This window comes from Artemia sp. Qi Xiang Cuo, chromosome 15 (genome assembly GCF_049724085.1).
Source record: "Artemia sp. Qi Xiang Cuo chromosome 15, ASM4972408v1, whole genome shotgun sequence".
NCBI classification, from domain to species: domain Eukaryota; kingdom Metazoa; phylum Arthropoda; class Branchiopoda; order Anostraca; family Artemiidae; genus Artemia; species Artemia sp. Qi Xiang Cuo.
In genome coordinates this window covers 54,617,904-54,639,539 of record NC_142808.1, presented here as the reverse complement: position 1 = coordinate 54,639,539, position 21,636 = coordinate 54,617,904, and the positions used below count along the sequence as shown (strand labels likewise).

At 33.1% G+C, this 21,636-nt stretch overlaps 1 pseudogene; it reads right to left on the bottom strand.

The window, feature by feature from the left end:
• Nucleotides 1-21,636, bottom strand: part of LOC148943866 (uncharacterized) — a 36,148-nt pseudogene that overhangs the window by 3,097 nt on the left and 11,415 nt on the right.

Genomic DNA, 21,636 nt, shown 5'->3' with positions numbered 1-21,636 from the left:
TACAAGATCACACCTCTTTCTAGACCTGTTTGTTGATTGTTATGGGATTTGATGGTTATGTGATGTTACATAGTTCAGTTTGTTGATGGTTATATGGTTTGATGGTTATATTGTTTGATGGTTATGTGATGTTGTTTCATAGTTCTGTTTGTTGATGGTTATATGGTTTGATGGATATTTCGTTTGATGATTATATGGTTTGATGTTGTTTCATAGTTCTGTTTGATGGTTTGATGGTTATATTATTTGATTATTATATGATTTGATGTTGTTTCATGGTTCTGTTTGTTGATGGTTATATTGTTCGATCTTGTTTCTGTTCTGTTTGTAGGTCAACTTGTTTGATGTTTTATCATGGTTCTGTTCTGTTGATCGCTATATGGTTTGATGGTTATATTGTTTGATGGTTATATATGGTTTGATGTAGTTTCATGGTTCTGTTCTGTTGATCGCTATATGGTTTGATGGTTATATTGTTTGATGATTATATGATTTGATGTTGTTTCAAGGTTTAGTTCTGTTTGTTGGTCAACTTGTTTGATGTTTTTAAGCCTATAACTTGGACCAGAAGTTTGAATCATTGCTGGATAAGAGCGTGTCTAACGGGAACAGGATCAATGACACCTATTTCTAGGTCATAAGGTTACTCTTACATCGCAAAAGGATGCCGAAACAAAATAACATTCAGAAATTACTTTTAGGGGAATATTTGGGCAAAGCAAATTAATCGACATTTTAGGGATTTTTTTTGGGTGAAACAGTTTGAGACATTTTAGAGGATGATTTGGGGTGAAAATCTGTGGTTGTTATAATAAACAAGTACACAATATTGGATTAGTGAGAGATTTACGAGTATGAACCATCAATAACTCTAACCACAATGGAACTCAACCTCCAGGGGAAACCTCTACCCAACCCCATTGCGTAGCTAATCAAAGGAGCATTTAACATTTTTTCTGATTTTCTGATCTTTAACAAACTTAGTCATTTTTTCGTTTAATGTACTTAAATTCAATGAAATAAAATGCTAGTGAAAGGCCAATTCGTTTAAAAGATCAATGTACTTAGAGCTTTCAGAGCTAAAATCTTATGTGTAATAAAGGTTTAAAATCGCTTACCAACCAAATGTATATCTGGCCAACACTTTGTATTTTACTAAGATTATTTTTGCTACAAGTAGCACAGCTTATGACAGAAACTTTTCTGATAATAACTTAGCTATTAACTCTCTATTAATCTTTTATATATAATTTTCAAAAATTATTTCAAAACACTTTTTATTTTCAAATATAATAATACTAATAATGTGTTTTTTTTTCACTTTTTTCACCTAATGGCTCATACTATTATCACTACACCTTTAGAGAGCATGTATCAAGGGGTGTTACCTCCATTCATCCTTATCGGACTCATTGTTGCTCATCCACATTCAATGGTCCCATGAAATGAGTTGTGGATATGTGGACACATGTCCACATGTGATATCTTTTCAGGTACACATTGCACAAAAAACCTCACTTCATCAATGGGATGGTGAATCGCATTGGGGTATTTTTCACAGCCAAAGTCCTCTAAGTTAAAAACGGGGATATCAACGTCACATTCTACGATCATGAGCTTATCGGTAGGGACATTTCCGTTAACATGTAACGCTTTTACTCCAAAAAAGCTCCCGATTTCACTGACTTCGTCTTGTACATGCTTTAATTCTGAACCATCGTTATTAAATGGCTTTGTTTTTCTATCATAGGATTCTACTCTGATTATACGGTTTAATTTAGTACTCCATAAGCGTTTATCGTAATCAAACAAGTTTAGTTAACATCCAAATGGTAAATGTCTATTTCTCTACGATCTTCACCCAGAAATAAAAACACAAACTCGAAAATTACCCCACAAGATGAATGTTTTATGCCACAATTCCAAAATGGAAGTCTTTCATTACATTTAAAGATTTTCTAAGTTTAGTAAAATTATACCAAAAATTTATCTACCCAGGTCACTGCTTACTTACAGTTCGCTATATATATGTATATATATATATATATATATATATATATATATATATATATATATATATATATATATATATATATATATATATATATATATATATATATATATATATATATATATATATATATATATATATATATATATATATATATATATATATATATATATATATATATATATATAGAATATATATATATATATATATATGATGAATAAAGTAAAGTAAAGTAAAGTAAAGTAAAGTAAAGTAAAGTAAAGTAAAGTAAAGTAAAGTAAAGTAAGGTAAAGTAAAGTAAAGTAAAAAAAAAAAAAAAAAAAAATAAAAAAAAAAAAAATATATATATATATATATATATATATATATATATATATATATATATATATATATATATATATATATATATATATATATATATATATATATATATATATATATATATATATATATATATATATATATATATATATATATATATATATATATATATATATATATATATATATATATATATATATTACGGCATAGTTGAAAGCTCCATGAAAATTTAATAATTTTTTTAATTTTGTGTGTTTTTTTGAGAAAATGCCCCATATTTATCAAACTAGTGGAACTCTAAATCAAATATGATTTTTAATATTGAGATAGTATTAAACAAAAAAGTCTTACAAAGTTTGAGTTACTCATTGATATTCTTTGATTAACGAATCTTTAGTCCAATACAGACTACTCTAACAAACAACAAACGTAAACTTATACCGCAAATGTAAGTAACGGTTCAACAACTTGATTAACCTACGTCATTAAATAAATTTAAAACAAGCAAATGTCTTCCATCACTTTCATACAGAACTTTTCAGGATGAAACCGTTCTATTAATCAGATAAAATATTATCTTTTAATTCTCAGCTCAGCTTTATCCATCCAAAGCTACGAGCCGGAGAAAATTTGTCTGATTTTCGAAAAAAGGGAGAAAGACACCATTGATGTTGTAGAATTTTAATGAAAATCATATCATTGGATTCGACGTATCAAAGAACCCTACTGTAGAGGTTTCAAGCTCATATCAGCAAAAATGTGGAATTTTGCATTTTTGACAGAATGGAAGGATTTTGTACGGGGATTAATTTTACATGAGGAAGGAGGTATCCAGGGGTGAAATTTTCAGGGGGAAATTTACCGATTTTTTTTCAGGATTTTTTTTTCCGAGGAGACGGAGCCAGATTGAATTCAAACCTGAGGCAAAAAGCTTTAACATTTAGAACCCATATTGTAAGAGTAACTTGCAAAGTAAAAAAAAAGAAGAGTTTGAAAAATATCAAAGAACACATACATTAAAGAGGCAATATAAATGTGATATGTGCAGAAAATGCTTTTCTAAATCAAAGTTCTTGGATATGCACAAAAGAGTGCATAATGGTGAGAAATCATTAAAGTGTGAAGTACATAAAAAATGCTTTAGTTGAAAAAACAGTTTGATTAGTCACCAAAGATTGCACACTGGGGAGAAACTGTTTAGGTGTGAAGTGTGTGACAAGACCTATTGTACTTCAAGCAGTTTGATTTCCCACCAAAGAGTAAAAACAGGTGAAACACTCTTTAAAGGTGATGTATATAAGAAAACTTTTTATCACTCAAGCAATTTGATTCAGCACCAAAGAGTACACACTGGTGAGAAACCATTTAAGTGTGAAGTATGTAAAAAATGTTTTTCTCAATCGAACTGTTTGATTAATTACCAAAGAAGACACTCTGGGGAGAAACCGTTTAAGTGTGAAGTATGTGACAAGACTTTTTGTAGTTTAAGCAGTTTGATTTACAACCAAAGAGTACACACTGGTGAAAAACCTTTTAAGTGTGATGTATTTGAGAAAAAGTTTTCTGCGTCAAGAATTTTGATTAATTACTTAAGATTGCACAATGGAGAGAAACCATTAAGAGTTAAGTATTTAACAAGGCCTTTTTTACTTCAAATAGTTTGATTGGCCACCAAATAGTACACACAGGTGAAAAACCCTTTAGATGTGATCTATTTGTGAAATCTTTTTCTCAGTCTACCAATTTGATTCAACACAAAAGACTGCACGCAGGTGAAAAACCGTTTAAGTGTGATAAATGCAATAGAGAATATTCGTCTAAATTAAATCTGAATAATCATATAATAGCCCATTCTTAGAAAAAAACTTGCTAGTTGATATTGTACAATAATAATTTATGTGGTCTTGTTGAACCTTGTTGCACACTGCATCTTTTTTTGCTTTTCTTTTTTATTTTTGTCAGTTAATGAATTCATTTTGTCTTGGAATATTTTTGTTTATTTATTCTGTGATTCTCTTCTGCTATTCCTTTTAACTTGCTCCTCCCCTTTGGCTATGAATTCCTGGATTTAAAGAAATTCCAATTTGTGTATGTCCGGTTGAGTAAATACCTCTGTATTGTCACCAAAATTTCTCCTCATCACGTATCTGTTCCAATTTGGAAACTTTCCTTTAAGTGATTAATTAAAAAAAATTTTTCCACAAAATAAGTTTTCAGAGAAAAGTAAAGAACTCCATTAGACCAAAAATGAGCAAAAATAAAATCAAATAATCTACCAAGCATGAAACTACCATAATTCGGCATCAATAAATAAATTAAACCCAAAACGAACAGAAATTACAATAAATAACCGAGTCAAACTCAAAACAAAGGAGAAATTAAAATGAGTAGGGTTAAAAACCCTTATGTCTTCCCAAGGCCAGAACATAATTTGCGCTTTACTGAAAAAATATAAATGTTTTTATTTTTATAACTTTAAGAACAGCATTCTTTGATGCTGTATCGCGTTTTTAAACAATGGTACTATCACATATTTCGGTACGTCCTCTAGATCTTTAAATTCCAAAAAATTTGATGGCTATACCATCGAAACTGTTTATAGAAACATCGCGCTTCTAATCCACAATTGACATTTCCAAATAAATATAAAATACTAAAATTTCTATCCAAGCTAATATCAAAAAAATATTATTAAGTCACTCAAAAAAATCTAACGATACGCTAAATTTTATTCAGTATTCTCCAATGCAATCTTACACTATTCAAACTGGCCGACTATACAAAAAAAATACAGTCGGACAAAATGAATTATTCCTTTCGTTTCCGAAGGAACTGAGCACCTAACCTGGGGAAGACAAATGTATTGTAACTCCAACTTAAAAAAAACTCTGAAAAGAGAAGTAGAAATTTACAGAAAAGATTAAATGGGAAATTGAAGTGAAACAGCAGTTGAATCGAGTGATAAAAATCCATTCCAAGTCAGAAAAAAAATCACATCCATAGTCTTGCGACTATGATGACAAATTAATTGCTTAAAGCTTTTGTGCAAACTTCAAGATCTTACTTTTTTCGAGATTTTCTTTCGCAATAATGTATTCTAAATTGTCTGCCAATTTATCCAATCCTCTGGAATTCTATGTGAAATTTTTCAGTGGGTTTTCTAGCCAACCACATTTTTATGGTTGCTTCAGCCTGCAGCAATAAAACCATAGGGTAGTACCAAAAATTAACATAAGTTGAACCAGCTACCCTTCCCATGGGTATGGCTATTCTATGGTTTACATTGTATTTTCGTCATCGATTTCGGTATGTTTTGTTTCTTAATATATACAGTAAACATAATTATAAAATTTTTAACATTATGAAATTATTATCTGACTCAGAGAAGCGTCGGATGATTTGCCCCCAACCACGTATTGTTCTCCTGACCAAAGGCAGAAAAATCAGGAGATTTTTCTTAATGAAAAACTTTAAATTTTCATCTTAATGCTCTTAGCCCTATAAGTAGTTATTATAGAAGTAGTAGTAATAAATGTATCAGTTGCAATTATATTAGGAGTAGCAAACACATATTGCCTCTTGTCGGTTGATCTTCAACTTTAAGTATTCCCTGAAAGTACCAACTTAATACCCATATTCAATTCTGAGATAAATCTTTTTACAATGTGCTTGCAAATACTGTCTTTTGATTTAGTTCAAATTTCTCCTGAATATTGTAAATGTATTAGTGTGGTAGTAGTAGTAGTATTAGTAGTAGTTGTACTAACAGTGCACAAATCTTGCCCTTTTGGTCAATTGATCATCTCCCTTATGATTTCCTGAGGGTTCGAAATTAATATACTCACACATTCCTGAGTTACACACTTTTGATAACCTGAATTCTTGCAACGCGTTTTGATCAAGTTCATGACTCCGCTCAAAATTTTCTGAAAGGCTCATTTGAATGTGCTTTGTCTTTTTGGATAGTAAGGCCCCAACAAGCGTAGCTGCCTTAATAACATATACGATAATGTAAACAATGAACAAATTGCCCAACTTACAACCCTTTCCCTTTGGGATGTGGGAGGGGGGAGGAGTTAGGAGAAAGTTTGACATCCACAAATTTATAATTACTGGACCTTCCAATATTGATGAAGACACCAGAGGTATCAAAATTTTTGTATGTTGACATAGGGAAACACTCGGCGTGGGGGGTGGGGGCTGCTTGCCCTTTGGACTCTTTTGAAAAAAAATTGCTATGTAAAAATTTCGATCAGATGCATTTTGGGAAAAGGGGACTAGTTGCCCTTAATCAATTTTCATTCTTAAAAGGGAACCAAAAAATTTTAATTTCCAATTAAATGAGCCTCTTTCTAAAGTGTGTACAACCACTTCTTTAAAAAAATAACTTTTTTTTATGCTAACCAATGGTCTTCCAAACCACTCTTCCATAAAAACTTATAAGCCTATAGGTCATAACTTATTTCAGTTGCCCCAAGGTTCTGAGAGGTGATTTCAACCCCATAGGCCTTATAATATATGATCTTAAGACTATTAGAAGCAAAATGGTTATCTCAAACTTTCTATCAGATGTATCTGTGGAAAAGTGGATGTTTGGGGGGGGGAGGGGTTTGCACAGATAACATTTATATGGCATTTTTAATTTATGGGTTATTTGATATTTTTAGAACTTTTCTTCTTTTTTTTGATTTGAAAGTCACTTACAATATGGGTTCTGAATGTTAAAGCTTTTTGTCTCGGGTTTGGATTGATTAGAAGTTTCTCTGCATATTTTGACGTCACTTGATGAAGGTTCTTCAACTCCAACAACTAAAAAAATAAGGAAGAAACATAAACGGATAAAGCCAGAAAATAATTTTTAATGTACTAAAAACAACTCTCATTTAAGGCTAAGTGTTTCTATTTCTCATAACATCCAAAACAAGAAAAAAGTCAACATCATAATAAGATAATTAAAAAAAAAGAATATGGATTGAAAGTTTATTATACATACTGATATTAATTCCTTGAATTCATAATAATTTTGAAGTAATTGAAGTTAAAAAACAGAAAATGTTTAAAATGAATTTTGTTTTCAATTAAGTGCAAAATACGTTCTGACAATGTTTCAGTCCAGCTTTTCTTAGTTTCCGCTCGTGCTGGGTTTCATTTATTTATTGGTTCCAATTTAATGTAGTATTAAGTTTAAACTATATTTGACTTTATTTCTGCCTATCTTTGGATTAATGTGGGTTCTAATTTTTCTTTGAAAATCTCCTTTTTTGAAAAAAAACTTTCGAAATTAATTTCTTTTCGATTTAATCGACATAAAAATTCCCGCAGCAATATATTTAGAATTAAAAAAAGTATTCGATACAAAATTCCATTGAATTTTTTTGTAAATTGCATAACTGTAGTGTGCGTGGACTTTCGTTGGATCTAGTTAAATCTTATCTGGATAATAAAAAGCAGAAAATTGAAGGAGGCAATTTCCTCTCTCCATCTGTTCCTCAGTCTTCGAAGGTTAGGGTACCCCAGGGCTCTGTCCTAGGTCCTCTGCTTTTTCTAACTGATTTCCACTGTGCTTTGGCAATCCCGTGTCTCAACACACAATTTGCTGATGATACGGCATTTTCACTTTCTGAGAGAAATGACGAAGAGTTGATTGCAAAACTGGATACTGCTCTTTCTAATGTTCTTGATTCGTGTTCATCATATTTTAGTGTTTTGAATTTATGTAAAACTAATTTCATAATTTAAGGCAGAAAGTCAAATGCTTACCCTCGCATTGTTCGTGTTACTTTTACAAAATATCTATAAGACTATCTTTTAAAACACATGCTTCAATAAGCATTCATTTTGCTGTGATGCAGTCTAATATTAATTATTGTTCTTTCCTACATTAATCTAAATTTAAAAGACATATTAAACCAATATAGACTATGAAAGCTAAAGCCCCAAGAATCGCGAAACTTTTTATTTCATCACCTATTATATATTTGCACTTCCAAATAAATCTTCTACAGTATCTTCATGTACTTAACTTGATATACTTTCAGTTTCTCAAAAATTTACTTTTGGAGCAGTTCTTTTCAAATTTCATTATGACATTAAGAAATTGCCGCCATATTAACTCAATTAAATCTTGTTCTCCCTATCACAAGATTTACATAATTATGATAGGCGAAAAAACAAGAGTATATACATTGACAAGTATATTACTGACAGATATAAATTTGCTCTCTTTGTGTCGATAGCCTGGTGCTGGGATAATCACAAGAATCTTATTGACAAATTTATTTCAATCCTACTAAGAAAAAGGAATCTTAAATTTCATTTAGTTCTAAAGTATATCTAATTTGGTGTCTATTTAATAAGATAAAATTATTTGTACGGTTTTTTCTCAGTTTGAATATGGGTCTCTTGGCTATCTTCTATTATTAATCTATATTTAATACTATGGAAATTTTTGAAATTTATTTATGAATCCTGGGTTAACTGCTATGTTCATATTACTTTAGTGTTATTGTATATTAGCCGTCGTGTTTATCTTTGTACTGTAGCGTTATTTGTTATTTTATCTTTGTCTAGGCCTAGTTTTTATTTTAGCTTGTCTCCCAATGGGCCTATGTCAAATATATACTGAATAATAAAATGATTTAACTTTGAACTTTAACATTTTTGAAATATTGCCGAGACGTCTCAATGAAAATAAATATAAACATAGTACCTTTTGATTAAATTCTGAAAAAACATAAAGTATCCCTGAAAGTTTCTACTTAATATCCTTGTCTTGAAAAATCCACCCTTGATATCTTGACAACCTTTATGCAATTAAATTATTTTATTTAGTTCAACAATTGCAGTAATAATTGTAGAAATACTTGCAAAATTTGTGGTAATATTGGTAGCCCGGGAAGTTTCGGCTTAATACCCTGAGGCGATGCTGGTATATTGCTATAACATCCATTTAATTGCCCATGAGTGTGTTTTGATTCACTTCAACATCTCCTCACCATTCCATGAAAATGTCACTAATATCACCAGCATCAGAAATAGTATTAGTCATAGTAGATAGCGTAATAGTAGGACTATTGGAAGTAAAATTATTGATAGCAGTAGTAATAATAGTATTTACATTGTACCTTTTTGGTCTTGTTCAATATTCCTTCCTCATACCCTGATAGTTTCAACTTAATATTTTAATCTGTTTCTGAGATGTTGCTGATACACTCTTTTGAAAGCCTGCATGTACCTAGTGTGTTTTGATTTAACATAGCCTCCCCAATAACAGTCCCTGAAAATTCCACATTAATACTATTAGTCTTAGTACTGTCAATAAGTGTAGCAATAGTATTACTACTAATCCTTGCGATAGTGGTATGCATCTAGTTCATTTTCATAAGATCAACATACGCCTCACCAGAGACAGAAAGTTTCAACTGAATACCCTAACCCGTTCTGCATTTACTGAAAATATTACGTTTTGCTAGCTAACTTACACCCAGCGTGTTTCAATCTAATTGAACATAAGCCTCAATATTTTACAAAAATCCCTCATTAATACCCTTGGTCTTGGTATTAATATTAATGGTAGCAGTAGTATGCATATAGTACCTTAGGGCTGGTTGAACATTCCCCAACACATACACTGACATTTTCAACTTAATACTCTAGGCTATTTCTGAGACATATCTGTGACGTTCAATAAATTTTCTGCAACGACATACTGTATTTTGATTCAGTTCAAAATCCTTCCGAACTTTCCCTGAAAGTTTTACAGTAAAACCCCTAGCTGCAGAAATACTTCTACTACTACTACTACCAGTAGTAGTTGTAGTAGTAACAGCTCTAAGAGTAATAAGAGCGGTACAGCTATAATAGTAGTAGTAGAGTGTGCTACTACTGCTACATAAGGTCTTTTGGTTGGTTCAAGATCCCCCTTAACATGATATGTAAGTTTAAACTTAATTCCCTAAACTATTCCTGGGATATTACGGACACACCCTTTTGACTAAGTTCACGCAAAATGTGTTTTGACATAGTTCATCATCACCCTCAGCATTCCCTAATAGTTTCATCTTCAATTTCCAATCAAATGAGCCTCTCTGAAATTTATACAAACATCCCTTTCATAAGAATCATACTTGCCTTTAAGGCAAAACTTAGAAAGCCTTCCGCCGGGCCTGGGGGGTTGTACTTACACCAAAGTTTTTCTTATCCGACCTTTGAACTAGTTTTAACAAAATATCTCTCAAAATTTTCATCAAATGGGCTTGGAAAAAGAAGGCGTGGGGGGGGGGGGGGGGGCTAACTGCCCTCAGATCTCTTTTTACTATTAAAAAGTGAGCTCAAACTTTCAATTTCCAATCAAATTAGCCCTCTCTGAAGTTTATACGACCATCCCTTTCATTAGAACCATATATTCCCCAGGGCATAGCTTACAACACCTGCCCCTGAGCCTTGGGGGGTTGTGTTGACACCTGAGTTTTTGTTATCTGACTTTTGAACAATTTTTAACTTCATGGCTATCTCAAAATTTTTATTGGATTCATTTGGGGAAAAATTGGCGTTGGGGGGCTAGTTGCCCTCCAATCTCTTTTGACTCTCAAAAAATGAGCTAGAACTTTCAATTTCCAATCAAATGAGCCCTTTCTAAAGTTTTTACGAGCATCCCCTCCATAAGAACCATATATTCCCCCAGGGCATAACTTAAAAAGCCTGCCGCGGGCCGTGGGGGGGCTGTGTCCGCCCCGGAGTTTTCCTTATATGGTCTTTGACTATTTCCGAAAAATGGCTATCTCAAAGTTCTTATCGGATGGGTTTGAGGAAAAATGGGTGTGGAGGGGGGGGGGGGTAGATGCCCTACAATCTCTTTCGACTCTTAAAAAGTGAACTGGAACTTTCAATTTCCAATCAAATGAGCCCTCTTTGAAGTTTATACAAGCAACACTTCCATAAGAACCATATATGCCCCCAAGGCATAGCTTACAACGCCTACCCCGGGCCCCGGGGGGTTGTTTCAACACCGGATTTTTTTTTACATGATCTTTGAACTATTTTTAACGAAAATAGTTATCTCAAAATGGATGGATTAGGGGAAAAAGAGCGTGGGGGAGGCTGGTTAACCTCAGATATATTTTGACACTTAAAAAGTGATTTAAAACTTTCAATTTCCCTCTCTGAAGTTTATTTGAGCATTCCTTCCATAAGAACAATATGTGCCCCCAGGGCATAACTTATACCCCTTGCCCTGACGACTGTGGGGGAGTGTCCTGCTCAAAGATATAATTTCCAGAACTTTCAACTACGTTGAACAAAATGGCTATCTCAAAATTTTGATTGGATGTGTTTGGAGAAATGGTGGGCTTGGAAGGGGCATTAGTTGCCTTCCAATCACTTTCGACTATTGAAAAGGGCACTGGCCATTTAAATTTTCAATCAAATGAACCCTTTTTGAAGTTTCTACGACAACACTTTCTATAAGAACCTTATATGGCCCCAGGTCATAACTTACAACCCCTGCCTTGAGGGCTGTGGGGGGGGTTGTCATCCTTAAAGTCCTAATTTCCCGAATTTTCCACTACGTTGAACAAAATGGCTATCTCAAAAATATGATTGGATGTGTTTGAGGAAAAGGTGGGTGAGAGGGGGGTTAGTTGTCCTCCAATCACTTTCAACTATTGAAAAGGGCAATAGCCTTTTGAATTTCCAATCGAATGAGTCCTTTTTGGAGTTTCTACAACAAAGCCTTCTATAAAACCTTATATGCCCCCAGGACATACCTTACAACCTGTGCCCTGAGGGCAGTGGGGGGAGTGTCCTCCTCAAAAGCATAATTTCTATCTGGAAATCAACTATGTAGAACAAAATGGCTAACTCAAAATTTTGATTGGATGTATTTGGGAAAAGGGTGGTTGTGAAAGGGGTGTTAGTTGCCTTCCAATCACTTTTAATCCTTAAAAAAGCACTAGAACTCTCGATTTCCAATCGAATGAGCCCCCTTTGAAGTTTTTACGACGACCCCTTCTATATGAAGAACCTCTGGGAAAAAAAAAAAATAATAATAATAATAAAATATTGGAGCCGCACAGCCTTTACCATAGGCAACGCTATAGCGTTGCCTCTGATTAGTTACCATCTAATTTTCAACAGCAGAGAAATACTTGTTGGGAAAATTCTTATAGAGTGGTTTTGGTAAATTTTGAGAACATTCCATAACTTAGATGGGGACAAAGTGAGCACACTATTTGATACTTTTTTAATGGGTCTTCTGAATACATAGCCTATATTGCTGTCACTCATAAGTCAGATTTAAATTGATTAAATGCATGTTAGAGAGACACCCAGTTTCTGACACTGCTTGACAAAATTAGTAAATATACAAGCAATACCACGGCAACCCTTATTTTATTTTTCTTTCTTTTAAAAGCCATTACCATGTTGATACGTACCCCCCCCCCCCCCGTGATAAAAAAACACAGCCTTAGATCAAATATTTCTTTGTTGTCTATAACGATATGATCGATTATATGTTCAATGTTAAAATAATTTTTTTAACTGATTTCATGGCACCCGCAAAAACGGACTCCACCCTTTGACTATTGAAAAAAATTAGTTTATAAGCTTATATAGAATGGTACTATCCAATCTCCTAATAATTAAAAACATTTTAGTCGTCTAGTTGGAAAATTTGGCATACCTGTATAAGAAAAATCGAAATTTGCCAACTAATTGACTAATAACTTCTTCCCAGCAAAAATTAATTTTTCCAACAAGTTGACTAATGACTTCTCTCCAGCAACACTTAACTTTGACAACTAGTTGACAATAAATGTTGCCCCAGTAAAACTTTCCTTTTCCAACTAGTTGACTAATAACTTCTCCCCAGCAAAACTTAACTTTTTCAACTAGTTGACTAGTAACTTCTTCCCAGGAAAACTTAATTTTGCCAACAAGCTGGAAAGAAACATTGCCCCAGAAAACAATTCATTTTCCAACTAGTTGACTAATAATAGTTAGAATTTATTCTGAATAGCATAATATTTTTTAATAAGATAGGGTTTTTTCAAATTTAATTATCACTATTGTTACAGGATACCACCAGATGGCTAATTTGACAGCGTATAATTTGACAAATCTTTGAATTAACCAACTGACCAACCAGTATATTAAGCCTAGGAGTCCAGTTGGACATAGGGAAACATATTAAGAAAACAATTCCTATTCCATAATATGCAGAATAATCCTAGTTGACACATTTTGCAGGGGGAGAGCCTTTATTTTCACTTATTTCCTTGTTTTTCAAGTTTTTCTAAGAAATTCATGGATTTTCTAGAACCTATATATTCACAGTATATATACCCCCACCCCCCCTAATGTGCAAATATATACCTAGAATTGCATCCTTGATCTAAATATAACATCCATTTGCATTGCAAATGACATTTACTCCTATATTAGCCATGTGGTGGATGTCCCTATTGTGTTACAACTTCTGTCTCTCTCCCTGTCTCCCTCTTAATGGGAGATATATTTTGAGTTATATATTGGGCTTTGAAGCCAGGGATTTTTTGTTTTAATTCCCAGGATAATTAGCCTTATACCTATAAGACTAATAGTCTTGTACCTATAATACCTATATATTCACAGTATATATACCCCCACCCCCCTAATGTGCAAATATATACCTAGAATTGCATCCTCAATCTAAATATAACATCCATTTGCATTGCAAATGACATTTACTCCTATATTGGCCATGTGGTGGATGTCCCTATTGTGTTAGAAATTCTGTCTCTCTCCCTGTCTCCCTTTTAATGGGAGATATATTTTGAGTTAAATGTTGGGCTTTGAAGCCAGGGATTTTTCGTTTTAATTCCCAGGATAATTAGTCTTATACCTGGTCCCAGAAGTGAGATTGAATTTGTCAAAGCTTGGAGGGTTATTCCTCATGTCTGTTTAAATAAACGGATGCATATTTGAAGTTTTGTTCATTTCTATCTTGCATTTAAGGGTCATAAATTGTGTATGTTCCTTCATTTATCTGTCTGTTTCTTTTCTGGAGGAATATTTTTGTCTCATTTTTAGAATTTTTAATTAATTTTTCCAACTAAATGACTAATACCTTTTCCCCAGCAAAACTTAATTTTTTCCAACTAGTTGACTAATAACTTTTCCCCAGCAAAACTTAATTTTGCCAACTAGCTGGAAAGAAACATTGCCCCAGAAAACAATTCATTTTCCAACTAGTTGACTAGTCACATCTCCCCAGCAAAACTTTATTTTGCCAACTAGTTGACTAATAACTTCTCCCAAGCAACACTTAATTTTGCCAACTAGCTGGAAACAAACATTACCCCAGAAAACAATTTATTCTAACTAGTTGACTAGCAACTTTTCCCCAACAATACTTTCTTTATCCAACTAGCTAGAAACAAACTTACCCTATAAACACTTTTGTTAGCCATCTAGTTGGCAAGCAACTTTTCCTCAGAATAATTTCTTAGCAAAAGACGTGACGTAAAGAGAAAACAAAAAACATACTATTCCTGGTCCAACAAAAATTGGCAGTATGTGCTTTTAACAAATGCGCTACAGCTAAGGTAAATCAAACAAACTGAATTCAGGAGTAAATAGTCTTGAAGCCACAGAACTAAGTCTTCTCCTTCTATAAGTGAATCTATATATATATATATATATATATATATATATATATATATATATATATATATATATATATATATATATATATATATATATATATATATATATATATATATATATATATATATATATATATATATATATATATACATATATATATGTCGCCTTGTTGATTTGACTTTGGTTTAATCTACTTCTTCTTCACTTGCTGTTGGATATCCTGAGAAAACGACTGGAGGAAGGCAAAAGCGGAGATAAAAAAGATCAAGCCAGCTAGCAGTTGCATCTTTTGTACTCCAATAATTTAATTTGAAGTTTTATTTCGTTAGCAATTTTTCTATCATCATATCCTAAAAGGGTGCAAAAAAGAGGGGTTGTAACTAAAATTGGTAAAAAAAAAAGTGTAATTCCTTTCCGGGGAGAGAGAGAGTGCATTGAGGTAAAAAACGAGTGAAAAAATTCAAAATTGTGTAAGTTGGCAACCTTGATCAAGAATAGTTTTTGGTGCTGCTGTAGATAAAATAATAGTTTTGCTACTACAAACATTTTGAGCCTCTGAAAAAAACTACCCAAAAACCAGTAAAATTCTTCAAAACCTGCAACCACTTTTAGAAAGTGTTCCAGCTTTCTTACTACAGTTAGTTCAGTTTTCATTGATCGATTCCAGAATCCGGACCAATGAAGACCACTAATTTTTTTACAGGTTGGTGTGCATACTATCGGTCTTCATTATTTCGGATTATGTCAATGAAGACTGAATTTTCGATGCTCTGAAGTAGAAAAACTAGGACATCAATAGTTGCTAGTATAGACAAGTTCAAGTTCAAGTTCAAGTTCCATTTATTTCCATAAATAACAATAACAAAAACAATATCCCAAAGGGCTCAATGGCCCGTTATTTGGGAAACGACACAGAATAAATGACTAATATTAAAACTTGGCATAAAAAATACTAAACAGTGTTTAAATTATAAATCTATAAGGAAAATAAGTCAACTCACCGACAGTCCACACTAAACAGCGACCCTCCTATCACCCGACAATAAATAAATAAATCAAAAATGAAAAATTCTCTACATCATCGAGGATCCAACGCCAACAAAAAAACAATACAACAACTATAAACTAATTAATAATTAGCTTTAATAAGAAACTTTTCATCTGTCTTTTAAAGGAGCCAAGTGTTTGTGACTGACGAATCTCAGCAGGAACCAAGTTCCAAGCACGTCCCACAGTCACGACCAGACCAAAGTCTGAACGAACCGAGTGAGTAGCCGGAATCATAACATCCTCCCTGTTTTGAACTGCGTAAAAATTTACTTTCTCTACTGGCTTAAGTAGTCCAGAAAAACAAACTGGGAGATCTCCGTGGAAGAATTGATATGCCAACTAAGCTAGAGATATAACATAAATATCTCTAATCTTAATGAGATTAACAGGAGAGTGTGTAGTCGACTGGAGAACTGTTATCGCTTTCTCATGAAGAATATGAACAGGAGCAAGTACAGAAGAAAATGTAGACATCCACACAGACGAACAGTAACATATATAAGGGAAAATGAGAGAGAAATATAAAAGACGGAGTATAGGAAAAGGAAATAAACGCTTTAGTTTACGGATGATTCCAAGTCCACGGGACATTTTCACTCTTATTACTTGAACGTGCCAATTAAACGATAAATTGTCATCCAAAAGAACTCCCAGTAATCGCACATGTCGTTCTAGGGGTTGACTTATGGAGCGTCATTGGGGTTGGACGCTGAGTAATTGTGGGTCAACTCACACCTGTACGGGACAATATAATTCGGGACGACTTTTAAACAATTAAAGCTAGTTGATTTATGTCAAACCAATTGAGTATCTTTTCAGTCATTGCTTGAAGCTTTAGAATAAGGGATGACTCATCCGGAGCTGCAGCACCTAGAGTAGTGTCATCTGCAAATGATACCAGTTCTTCTCGACTATCAGGTGTGGACGCCGACATAGTCTGAGAGTAACATTTGTGACACAATCCACAGCAAACATTGGGAATTGGGGTGTTTAGAAGTCGGTAGAGGTCGTTCACATATATCAGGAATAGGGTTGGCCCAAGAATAGAACCTTGGGGTACTCCGTATTCAATTGGAACTTCCTTGTCTGTATCTTCCATGGCAATAGATCTGTCAGTAAGGTATGAAGAGAGCCAAGACAATGCTTCCCCACGCACACCATGATGAGAAAGTTTACCAATGAGAATCTTGTGTGTAAGGCTGTCAAAAGCTTTCTTTACATCGAGAAAAATGGCTGCAGGAATAAGCTTAGAGTCTAAAGATTGTCGTATAAACTGAAGAAGTTTATTACAAGCATGTTCTGTAGAGTACTTTGCGCGAAACGAACCCTCTCTACTCATCTACGGCAACAAGAGAAACGTCATTTAAATTTACGTGCTATCATCGTTTCAACTTCTTAACACAATTAATCCGTTGTAAACATAACAGGGTCTAATGGTTGTAATTACTATTTAGCTCTTATTAATTACTAAAGAACGAAAGTAAATGTTCCCTTTCCTAATATAATATACTATATGTAAGCAACGGGTAAACTCCTTGGCTCAGGTCAGGTTTTGTCAATTACAAATTTATGAAGAAACCCACACCCCTGACATTATCAAGAGACCTTATGTTCACACAAACTTTCAAATTAATCAACTCACAAAATCTCAGAAAGGGCTTGGAGGGTGGATCAAGATAAAAGTTTTACTGATTATAAGGGGGTAAATACACTTCAAATATTGTATGAGTGCGAAAAAGAGATGGGGAAGGCAAAAAATATTTTTTTCAAAATAAGCCAAAGTGTTTCTGTCATTAGGTCTTTTTTACAGTTTAGTATTAAGGCGAATTGAAAGGTAGGTGCTCATTTTTCTAAAATTGATTAAAAAAAAAACTTTCCGAAAAATATGTTTTTCAAAGAAAAGCAAAGGCCATTTAAATTAAACTCAGCAGATACAAATACCTGTTAAAATTAAAACTCAAAACGACCAGAAATTACTATTAAAGAATAAATGAAACCCAAAACGAACAGAAATTAAATAAACAATCATAGCAAAAAACATACAAAAAGTAATAATATAAATGCATAAATAGATCTTAAAGTATAATCAACTTCATCTTAAAGTATAGATCAACTTCTTAACACAATTAATCCGTTGTAAACATAACAGGGTCTAATGGTTGTAATTACTATTTAGCTCTTATTAATTACTAAAGAACGAAAGTAAATGTTCCCTTTCCTAATATAATATACTATATGTAAGCAACGGGTAAACTCCTTGGCTCAGGTCAGGTTTTGTCAATTACAAATTTATGAAGAAACCCACACCCCTGACATTATCAAGAGACCTTATGTTCACACAAACTTTCAAATTAATCAACTCACAAAATCTCAGAAAGGGCTTGGAGGGTGGATCAAGATAAAAGTTTTACTGATTATAAGGGGGTAAATACACTTCAAATATTGTATGAGTGCGAAAAAGAGATGGGGAAGGCAAAAAATATTTTTTTCAAAATAAGCCAAAGTGTTTCTGTCATTAGGTCTTTTTTACAGTTTAGTATTAAGGCGAATTGAAAGGTAGGTGCTCATTTTTCTAAAATTGATTAAAAAAAAAACTTTCCGAAAAATATGTTTTTAAAATAAAAGCAAAGGCCATTTAAATTAAACTCAGCAGATACAAATACCTTTTAAAATTAAAACTCAAAACGACCAGAAATTACTATTAAAGAATAAATGAAACCCAAAACGAACAGAAATTAAATAAACAATCATAGCAAAAAACATACAAAAAGTAATAATATAAATGAATAAATATATCTTAAAGCGAGTAATGCTTCGATTGAATATGAAAATCAAGCACAAAACGAAAAAAAAAAATTTTCCTATTGAAGTATAAATGAAACTTAAAACGAACAGAAATTAAATAAACAATCCATGCAAACAAACATACAATAAATATTAATGTAAATTAATAAATAAATCTTAAAACGAGTGAAACTAAAATTAAATATAAAAATCAAGCTTGAAACGAAAAAAAATTACTACAAACAAGAGTTAGGGTATCACCTCCTTCTCTCACTGTAAAAGTCTAAAACCTACTGCGTCTTTGGTGCTTTACTGAATTAATTAAAAAAAAATCCAAAAAGTAAGTTTTTCAAGGCCATTTTAAACTTAAGCTCAGGAGATACAAATATCTGTTAAAATTCAAACTCAAAACGACCAGAAATTACTATTAAAGAATAAATGAAACGTAAAAACGAGCAGAAATTAAATGAACAATCATAACAAAAAACATTCAACAAGTAATAATATAAATGAATAAATAGATCTTAAAGTGAATAATGCTTAGATTGAATATGAAAATCGAGCTTAAAACGAAAAAATATATTTTGCTAATAAAGTACAAATGAAACTTAAAACGAACAGAAATTAAATAAACAATCAATGCGAACAAACATACAATATATATTAATGTAAACGAATTAATAAATCTTAAAACGAGTGAAACTTAAATTGAATATGCAAATCAAGTTTGAATCGAATAAAAATAACTACAAAGAAGAGTTTGGGTATCGCCTCACTGCATAAGCCTAAAACCTGCTGCGTCATTGGCGCCTTACTGAAAACTATATGAGTCTTGAACAGTCTTGGACAGTATAAACAAAATCAAATTGAATATTAGATATATAATGATATTAATTGTTGAAAGATCCATCAGTTCAAGAATTTTTTTCACTGTAATTTTTATTTTCATTTTCAATGCTGTTAGTACTGGAAAATAATAAATTTGTAATATACGAGTAATTCGTTTTCAGTGAAGCGCCAATGACGCAGAAAGCTTTAGGTTTTTACAGTTAAAGAAGGGGGCAGTATCCAAATTTTGTTTGTAGTGAAACTATATTTGTCTTGACCAATCTTTGAAAGAACTAATAAATTAAACTGAATATTTGATGTTTAAGGATATTGATTGCTGAAAACTCATCAGTTCAAAATTTTACTGTAATTTTAATATTTATTTTCAATATTAAGTACAAAAGAAAACATTTGTAATATAATTCGTTTTCAGTAAAGCGCCAGTGACGCAGTAGGTTTTAGGCTTTTGCAGTGAGGCGATACCCAAATTCTTGTTTGTCCATCCGATAAACCCAAGAGCGTGGATGGCGGGAGGAGCTACTTGCCCTCCAATATTTTTTCACTCTGATAAAATGAACTATAACTTTTAATTTCCATCCAAATGAACCCTCTCTGAAGTTTATATGAGCATGCCGTTCATAATAACCACATACGGCCCTAGGACATAGCTTACAATGCCTGCACCCCGGGCCCTGGGGGGTTGTGCCGACACCGGAGTTTTGTTATCTGACCTTTGAACTATTTTGAAAAAACTACTTTCTCAAAGTTCTTATTGGATTGGTTTGAGGAAAATAGAGCGTGGAGATGGAGGCTAGTTGCCCTCCGATCTCTTTTGACTCTTAAAAAGTGAACAAGAACTTTCAATTTCTAATCATATGAGCCCTCTCCGAAGTTTATACGAGCATACCTTCCATAAGAACCATATATGCCCCCAGAGAAATACTTAAAACGCCTACCCCGGGCACTGGGGGGGGGGGGGTTGTGTCGACACAGGAGTTTTTCTTATCCGACCTTTGAACTACTTTTAACGAAAATACCATACGTAAAAGAGTTTTTGTTATATGATCTTTGAAATGTTATTAACAAAATGGCTACCTCAAATTTTTTATCAGATGTATTTGGGGAAAAAGGGCTTGGGGGGCTAGTTGCCCTCCGATCAATTTGACTCTTAAAAAGGGCACTAGAACTCTCTATTTCCAATCGAATGAGCCCCCTTTGAAGTTTATACGACGACCCTTTCTATATGAAGTGCCTCTGGAAAAAAATAAATGGAGTGTGGGGGGAGGCTAGCTGCCCTCAAATCACTTTTGACAAGTGAATTACAACTTTCAATTTCCAATCAAATGAGCCCTCTATGAAGTTTATATGAGTATCCCTTCCATTACAATTTTATATGCCCCCAGGGCATAACTTACAACGCCTATCCCCGGGCCCTGTGTCGACACCGGAGTTTTTTGTAACCTGAAATTTGAACTATTTTTAAAGAAATGTCTATCTCAAAATTTTTATCTGATGCATTTAGGACGTGGAGGGGGGGGGCTTGTTGCCCTCCGATCTCATTTGACTCTTAAAAAGTGAACAAGAACTTTCAATTTCCAATCAAATAAGCCCTCTCCGAAGTTTTACAAGCATCCCTTCCATAAGAACTATATATGCCCCTAGAGTAACGCCTGCCTCCAGGCCCTGGAGAGTTGCGTAGGAATTTTTCTTATCTGACCTTTGAACTATTTTTAATGAAATGGCTATTATAAAAATTTCATCGGATGGACTTGGGGAAAAAAGGGTGTGTAGGAGGGGGGTAGTTGCCCTCGGATATCTTTTGACTCTTAAAAATTAAAATAGAACTTTAAATTTCCGACCAAATGAGCTCTCTATGAAGTTTATACGATTATCCCTTTCATAAGAACCATACATGCCCTTAGGTCATAACTTAGAACGCCTTCCCCTGCGTCATGTGCCCCCCAGGACAACAGTTACAACGCCTATCCCCCAAGCCC